General features: G+C 42.0%; 1 non-coding gene across 1 annotated transcript; it reads left to right on the plus strand.

The window, feature by feature from the left end:
- Positions 1-3,158: 3,158 nt before the first annotated feature.
- TRNAY-GUA (transfer RNA tyrosine (anticodon GUA)) lies at positions 3,159-3,248 on the plus strand. The gene is given in 2 exon segments: positions 3,159-3,195; positions 3,213-3,248. It is a non-coding gene; the product is annotated as a tRNA-Tyr (tRNA).
- Positions 3,249-9,133: the final 5,885 nt, after the last annotated feature.

The raw sequence follows: 9,133 nt of genomic DNA on the forward strand, positions 1-9,133 counted from the left end.
TGAGCTAAACTTTTGCTTAAACAAAAAACATCGGATGTGGTAATTGTTGAATGGAAACTAAGCTTGGCTAAACAGGGGTCAGGCTCTCTGCTGACTTATGATTTCCAGCAGTTAGGCACTAGTACGTTGTGTCTGAATAATGCCGTGTCCTGATAGTGGTTAATTGCCACCCAATTATCAAAACTTTCTGGGCTGATCATCGTCTCAGACGAGCTCACACATTATTAATCTTGTCTTTCACTGGGAGAAGCGCAAGACTTGGAAGCCTTTGTGGGAGAGAAGACAGGAATGCCACTCTCTGCATTTCTCTCGCTGGCCGGATGCTTAACTTGCTGAAGAGCAGTGACAGTTACAGACAGGCTGTCTCTTTCCATGCCTGCTGATGGGGTGAGCTCTCAGGCACTTGTATAATTGCTACTAGCTGCTGGTGCTAAATTGTTGGCTTGAAGAGGATTGTGCAGTCTGAACCTGATGGCTGACTCCTGCCACAGAAACTTCAGTTTAATTGCTTATGGAATTGGGCTTACATCCGGAAAGAATCGAGTTCATACAATTTAGCCGTAAAGGAAATACTCTTGCATTGAAAGAAGGTTATTAAGCAAAAAATTAAGCTATATGTGTTTGAGTATAAGCATATATAGCTTAGGTTTTGAACACCTGAGGAATGCTTCCCTTTGGATGTCTATTACTGATGACAGTGCAGCATCAGAAGTGCTAAGCGGGTTCTCTGAGCACGACAAATAACGATGGCTGTAAGTAACGGCCTCCAAAACTGTGTTTCCTGAAATGCAGCTCACACAAACTTCCTTTATATGAGACTCTACTCTCCCCGGTTCCTTTCCTTCTGCATTCCCACCTTCCTGCCCCTTGGCATTCATTCACGCTGTGTGTTATTAAAGTTGTCTCTGAAGCTGGCCCAAGGAGTTGTGCGCGTTATTTACATCACAACAGAGCCTGGGGGCATCAGGCAGGTTGGGGGCCTGGTGTGCCAGCTGCTATTCAGCCTTTAAATACAAAGCCTTAGTCTTAGTCTGACCCAAAGAGATTTCCATCTTGAATTTCAACAGGTAGATGGACAGAGATGATTGTTTCACTGATGCTTCATTGCTGCACCATTCAAGTTGCTGTGAGTAGCAGTACTTAACACAACATCCTCCTCTGAGGTGTCACACGAGTCTGCCAAACTGAGATATCCGAAATTCACCTCTAGTTGGTGGTGCAGAAACCACAGCAATCAAACAGGGGCTTGTATCAGACAGGAAGATTTAAAGAGATCACAAAGTCTTCACACATTCATTGTGAGTTGAATCTGATATTTGTATTCAAGACCTGTAAGATAAAACAGCCCTACAAAGTCCCTTAGAACTGGCCAGATTTTCTAAGACTTTTCATTGAAGAAAAACACCTTTAAACATTTAAAGTCATGAGAGAAAATCAGCTTGCAAGTATCCAAAACACTAGAGACCATCATATACTAATCTAAGCTTAACAAAACACATAGTATTACCAAGTGCAATTGTACAGTCCAGCTATTAGTAGCTTTACCTCTGGCTGTTCTCCATCCTGCTTTTGAGCTCCATCCTTTCCTTTCATCTTATTCTACACCACATGAAACAGGTGAGTGTTCCCTTTATATAGCTCAGGGCTCTGCTCACATGTCTCACAAAGCTCGGTATCTTCATTTAATCAGTTAAAAGCATCGAGATAATCAGAGATCTTTCATGAACTCCATACCAGGATCTAATTCTGTTAAGCATTCAAAACTTACCAAGTTCAAAAAAATGAAGAAAAAATTAATTAATTTTTCCTAGGAATATCTACTTTGAAAACCTGCCCTGGGGGGTACGCTTGTAGTTTACAGGAATATCTCTCACAAATCAACTGTGCTTTTTATTGTCAAGGCAACACTGTGGCTTCTGCATCCCATTTGTTCATGCATAGATAGTAACAGCATCCACTTTTTATCTGATTCCATTTGAATTATTATCTTGACTTAACTGCCACTGATTTTTTATAGGAAAGAACAAGTGGTTTAGGGTTATCTTCCCTGGTAACAACTTTTGACAGCAAAGAAATGGCGATACTTCCCCATAAGTCTGTATTTGGTACCTCAGCACTAGATGACAGTGCCAATAAGTTAAACTGAACAGAGTGATGATTTTCAGTTTTGGGTCTCTGAAAGCATGGGTGGGACTAGTGAATTATTTTGAGGGGTCTGTGAAAGGTAACTCAGATAAGGGGGACTCATGACAAAAGGCTTAAATTTGCTTGAAGGGATCCTGAAGTGCCCTGGAAAATGCTGTGTGGTCTGCAGACTGGAAAAGATTAAAGCCCCGGGGCTATACATGCTATCTGCTCTGATTTAGGGGCCTGCTGATCCGTGGTCATGCATGTTATCAGTTGTGCCATTCTTTTTCCAACAGAAGATTAACCTCACATTCCCGCATACGGGTATCTCCCAGACCTCCTCCCACTGAGACCATCTATCTGACCCCTGAGAGCTCTGATACTGCTATACTGGCATCCAGCATTTCTGTTTCTTCCCATATTTTTCTTTACATCATCAACTGACCTGAAAGCTGCTTGTGTGCATGTGAATGCCCTGACACCTGGCAAATTCCAGGATTAGACCTCTGAGAAGCTGCAACAGCACCTCACACGTGAGGTAAATATTTCCTCAGTGTCTGTTGCTTTCCACCCTTTTCCTTTATTCCTCTGCATTCACTTTGGAGGCTGTCAGGGAGTGTGTTAGCTGATTTGTTTGCTAACTTGTTATAGGATTTGGCTGGAGAACAGTTGTGGGGAACTGTGTGGGTATGAGTCCTCTCTGTTCTCCTAGCTCTGATTAGGGAATATGGCAAGATCACAGAAGAGTTGGCAAATTTCTTTGTTAAGAAGCAAACAGATTTCATATGGGTCATCACAGGAATTCCAACCTTAACGCTACCACCAACAACAATCTTGCAAGAGCTGTGAACTATTTGGCAGAAAACTGGCAGTTTCATAACCAAAATCCAGTTTTGCAGGGAAGGCTAAACTTCTGCCCTTTTTTTCTGATACTGTTTTGCCGTTGTGAGAAGCAATGCATATGGAAGTCCATTAGAGCCTAAGGCTATTGTTGATGTGGTCTTGACTCATTCTTGGCACTCCCTCATGTTCCTTCGATAGCTCAGCTGGTAGAGCGGAGGACTGTAGGCTGACTGTAGAAAGAAATCCTTAGGTCGCTGGTTCAATTCCGGCTCGAAGGAAAGGTTTTTGGGGGTGGTTGTCATTTTTTTAAGTGATTTTTGTCTTTCACTCGCTTCTGGAATTTACAGCTTGGCAAAGCTGCCCTTTCCAGCCATACTCCACTCTAGGTCCTGTGGGAGATTTGCTCTACTTTGTCCCTCTACCACTTTCAAGGATTTTGTCTCCTACTTCCTGATTCTTACAGCAATGGCACTTTGACCTTTATCATGTGTCTACCTGATCAGTCACTGCACATTGTATGGGATTCTCTTCTTCAGGGGCTCAACGCCTTCTACAGACCCTTGTTAGCTAGAGCAGACCTGCAGCATGGAGTTGGCAGAACCTCTGTTAGCTGAACTGAGTGTGAGATACTGGAAGAGGTCCAGTTACTTTGCTCTGAGTGGAAGGGAATGAGATAGGAGAAGACATGTTTTCATGATGACAGGAACTCCACAATCCTTCAGGTCCAGGTATCTGTGACAGTCACTACGTGTGTCAACAGTAACCTCATGAGAGTTCTCTGTGAAGGTTATCATTTCTATGCACTGCTCATTTCATAAAGAATTGTAAAGTTTATGTCTGTTTGTGAAGGCAAGGGGTAAAAAAGATGCATATGAAAGGATACCATGGCAAGGTTAATGAGTTTGCATTCTAAAATCTCATACATACAGAAGCCAAAATGAGAAACTTCGTGAGAGTAAAAAACAGGGCACTGAGAATCTGTAAAAGAAAATTTTGTTTATCACAGGAAACTGACTCACAGAACTCGCTTTCACAAGATACAAGCAACTCATAGAGGTCTGTAGGAAACTTTATCAAAGAAAAGATTAGACGTTTTCAGATATTTGCATTAGATGAGATGACATTAGGGATCCAAATTTGCTCATGCAAAGCATCTCCTCGTGCAAAGCACAGTGCTAAGCCAAACAAAGACTGGAAAAGGCATCTTTGCTTACCTTTCATTGTATTTTAAATATACTTAGGATTTTTAATAAAAAATATTTGCTAGAAGCTGGGTCAAATCCATCAAGGAACCAGTACTAAGCTAGAATGAATAATCAGGCGATGTAATTCCAGTATGTTTCTTCTTCTTCTTTTTTTTTTTTAAACTAATTAAAGTTGGATCAATGACCATTGATCATAGTAGAACATCAGATTTCTTTGTCCTTCCAAATTCCTCTTCAGCCTGCATAGCAATACACACTTATAATCTCATAACCACAATGGATTTTCAGCATAGGGAGGCACAGGACATGAGGGAGGCAGGTTTGTCTCTCTGAACAGCACAACAGTTTCTCCAGCCCTTGTGGGACAGGCCAAACATTTACTGCTCCATAGGATGAGGGAGTGAAGGCAGGGTAGGAAGGGAAGCATTCTCCTTGCAGCCCTGCTAATGCTGCCAGGGTGGAGGCTGGATGACGGCAGCATCTCAGCTGGGAATCTGGCAGTCCCAGAAGACATGGAAGAGGAGGAGAGAGGTATGAGCCTGAGTGACACCACAGGAGGAACTCAGGCACACTTGCTCCTGAGCTCCTGGGACAGATTTCCTCCTCACAACGTGCCATTTATGGTTCTGGTGAGCAATAACACAAAGCAGGAGCCTTTCCAAATGAGTGAGTGCTTGACTCATGCACTTAATTGCTGCAATATGCATGACGCGTTTGATTCAAAATCTGCCAATAATCATGAAAAGTAAATCCCTGTATGCCAAATTTTGTGCTCATATCAGAGAAGGACTGATATGTTCCCTGAAATTGGGAAACAGCAGTGACTGGTGGAAGGACAGACTGTCTCCTAGGTGTTTTGTTTGTGAGCACATCCTTGCTCACTGAATATTTCACTCTGGTTGCACAAGATGTGATTAAAATGAGTGGAGGGAGAAAGGTTTAATTATAAGTATGTTCTCATCACAATGTTCTTCCTCTAGTTAAAAGGGTGAGCTGTTATGGCATGGAGAATGCTGTCTGACACAGTTAGCCTCTGTTATACCATGTTTGCTGTCATCCTATTGCCACTACCACTTGCTGACACAGTGATGATGCTGGAGACTGTTTCTTTTTCTGCAATCACATCCACCCAAGATAATTTGGATTATAATAAAAAAATTCCATCAAATGTAGCAATCAAGCCAGAAATGTGGATTTAAGTACAGTTCTTCTGTTTTTCTAGCACATTCACATTAAACTTCAGATAGCAAAGATAGGAAGTACTTAAAAATTATACTGTCTCAGGAGTGTCAGCTTTCTCTTGCATACTGAATAAGCTTCCTCCCACAGCCAGATTTCTCTGGCTCATTGAACATTGTTGTCCCCCTGTTTTTTTTTTTCTGAGGAGTGGCATCCATGGACCAAATCTCTGAAACAAAGAGATGAGCACTGGGGACCCACTGAATCGCCAGTAAGCTCCTGCTAGACAAGCTGATGTTCTTCATTGGTGGGATGTTCCTTCCTTTTCCAAAAAATAGTTCTTCTTTCTGTCTCACCTCTTGTTTCCAGACAAACTTCTAACCTGTCCCCTAATTTAGAAGCAGCATCCTGTGTGGTGAAGAAATTGAAGTACCTACAGCCAGCTAAAACATACGGCAGACTGTCTGTGCTTTCACTTCTCCTAGTTCTCAGCTGTGTTTGCTTTTGATGACCTCGTATATCCAGAGCTTTGTTTTGATTTTCCAATACAAAAGAGTTCCAGCCTGGTTCCAGACACCTGATTTCACCTTGTTCCATCAAAGCCAAGAACTGTTCTTCTGACACAGCATGAAATGGCTGAGTAATGCAGGATCTGCCTAAGGAAATGTGGTTAACCTTAAAGAAACCCTTCAGAAAAGCTGGGCGATGTCCAGTGTTTGAGCGATGTGAGCTGCATGTTCTGGCATCAGGTTTCAGCCCACAGATGCAGTGCTGCGATGACAGAACCGAAGACCTGAGCTAGAATCACAGAGTAATAGGATCATTAAAGTTGTAAAAGACCACCAAGGCCATGCAGTCCAATCTCCAGCGCACCCTGCCATAACCACTAACCACATCCCTCAGTGCCACACGCTTCTTGAACAGCTCTAGGGATGGTGACTCCACCACCTCCCTGGGCAGCCCATTCCAATGTATCACTACTCTTTCTGAGAGGAAGCTGTTCCAAATATCCAACCTGAACGTTCTACTGAACCTCTGCCATTTTCTGCTGCCATCACTCTGTTGCAGTCACCTGCTGTCTCTGGTCATGCAGTTCAGATGGAGCTCTTTGAGCAGGATCATATCTTTGCTAAGTTTTTCACAGTGCCAAGAAAAACATGCTCCTGGTTTCTGTATGGGAAAGTAATGCAAGTCAATGGTAACAACTTCTCAGCTCCCTTACAGCTAAGGAGGTAGAACCATGGCTGTTAAAACAATGTGTAATTGAGAAGAGCTTGAAAAGGCTTTAAAATGGGAAAGCAAATGAAGATGCTCTGGTGATGACTTTCTAGTTCATACAAATTGCAAGCGGTTACAGATTGGTCTGCTCTTACCATGAGGTAAAACAGTGAGTGTTTGGCTGAATTTATGAAAGGCATCTAAGCATGGCTGGAAATGACCCAAAGCAGATGCTGCTTTTCCTTGCAGCCACCAGGTCAGGTAGATTTACGCCGACTGAGCAACTGTTTGCACATTTCCTCAGGCCTATTTAGCCATCCTATACCAACCCTTTTTTTTTCCATCCTATTGTAGTCATTATAATCAGGCCTTGATAAGGATTGCTTCTAGAGACATTCAATCAGTCCCATGTTATCATCTGGAAATGATTTGAGTCCACAGGACAGATGAAAGCCATTTTGATAGCATTGATTAGTTCCTTATTTCAAGTTGTGCCATTTCACCATGCACTGTTTTAAAATTCTTGCTGCATTTATGAGGATCCTTTTTTACGTTGTAAATAATGAAATGTATTTTGTTGTGTGAATCCAAATAAGCTTTGAAGCTCGTGGCTTTGTAATTTGAAAGTCATCCTGGAGAGTGTATGCTCTCTTGCCTGCTTTAATCAATGCACGATAATCAATTATCATATCAAAGTGTTCAATTACTCCTTAGTGATGTGGTGCTGTAGCTGTTTGGCTTAATTTCCTGGAAGATTCTCAGCGTTCTCACTGCAGCATTTAGGTTGCTTAGCTGACTGCTCAGAGATATCTGCTGTGAAAATTAAGCTGGTGCTATCTGAACACCAGCCTCCCCAGACAAAGCCTTCTTGGATGTTTCTTCGACACCACAAAATCCTTCTTCCTGTCTGGCCTGTGAGTTTGATGTATAATGTTGCCAATTCCTAAGAAGAGAGTCTGTCTGTCCTTCTGTCCTTAGGAGGGACACTAAGAGTTCTGGCTCCTTCTTTGTTAAATCCAGAGAGGTTTCAGTGTAGATTACCTTTCAATTATGAGAAGCCAGTTACAACTGATTCTTGGATCACTATGTTTCTTGTTTATTTGAAAATCAAAGAAAAGAAAGGTAAACCAGTGAGGCATGATTGCTGCTTAAGTCCCCTAGGCCTTACAGAGGTCTGAGATTTGTATTTGTGAATTAACGGTCTCTCCTAAACTTGGAATAGAAGAAAATTTCATAATTTTGATGTCCATATGAAGCTCTTTGGGGATCATCATATTTTGAATGCCTTCTATCCCTGTGATGTGCAGAGGTAGCACTGTCCCTGTTTCACTTAACATTCTAGTCCTTAAGGCTGTTGCTGTTGAGTAATATGTCCTGAAAGGCTGCAGTAGAGAAAGAAAGGTTGGCTGAGCCTTCATCAGGGTGCTCTGCGTTCTGACCACCCTTCCTCACTTCTGGAGTTCTTCACTTTTGGTAAATCATGGACTTAACCTCTCCACCCTCCAAAAACCCAGCAAGTAGCTTTCCTCAACATTTCAGTTTGCAGTGGTTTTGCAACACAAATGATGTCCTCCTTGCATATCCAGTGTATCCTTGGTATCCAGAAAGATGTCATACTAACGGTGAATAAAACTCTACAGAGCAGAGTGAAACAGTGAATAAAAAGATATTGCTCTATCAAATTTCAGTTTTCCAGCACCAATCCTTGCCAGGAGAGAAAACCACCAAGAGGTATGTATTGGAAGAGAAAACTTCTGCTGTGGTCAAATGGGGAAGGAGGTGAGTGGTAGCAATGGAACGGGGCTGTGGGTACAGGAGAACTCACCCATTGGCTGTGCATGTGAACATGCTGATGCTCAGTCCTCCATGAGAAATGAAACAGCATATATTCCCAGGAAAGAGCAATGGAGAAACATGAAGCTGTGTTTAAGCTGTGTTGTGTCAGCCTGAAAGAAGGGGAGAGTGAGAGGCTCTGCAGTGAGAAGATCTGTAAAAACATAGCAATTACCCTCATCTCAGCTTACCTATTGAGAAATAATCAAACTTGTGATGAGTCTTTTGACCTGTCAGACCTTTTAACTGAGCTACAGCTGAAAAGATTCACTATAAAAAGCTGTATGCTGCTTCTTATTGTTGATTTTTGACCATGAGAGTTCCCCAGGGAAATAGCATGTAGTAATAACATGTAATGGTCTTCTGATGAGCATCTGGTGTTGGAGTTTTTTCCTTTTAAATTGCATTAAAATTAAAACTGCAGTATTGCATTGAGTCCTCATTTCCTGTTAGGAGAGGAATTATGATGCTGTATTGATTGGCAAAGCTGTTTCTCATCCTGTGCAAGTGTGTTTAGTGGACAGAACTTCTCTCACAGACACAGACATGCCCTACCACCCTCCTCCATTCTGAAAGTTTTTCCCTTTAAATTATTCATAACGAAACCACTGACCCTCAAAATTTAAAACAGAAGCAGGATGGTATAAAATGCTCTCATGTATGTCTTTGCATTAATTTATGGGCCATCACTTTGAATAAGAGGAAATAGCAAGTTAAGCATGTTCAAG

This window comes from Lagopus muta, chromosome 3 (assembly GCF_023343835.1).
Source record: "Lagopus muta isolate bLagMut1 chromosome 3, bLagMut1 primary, whole genome shotgun sequence".
Lineage (NCBI taxonomy): Eukaryota > Metazoa > Chordata > Aves > Galliformes > Phasianidae > Lagopus > Lagopus muta.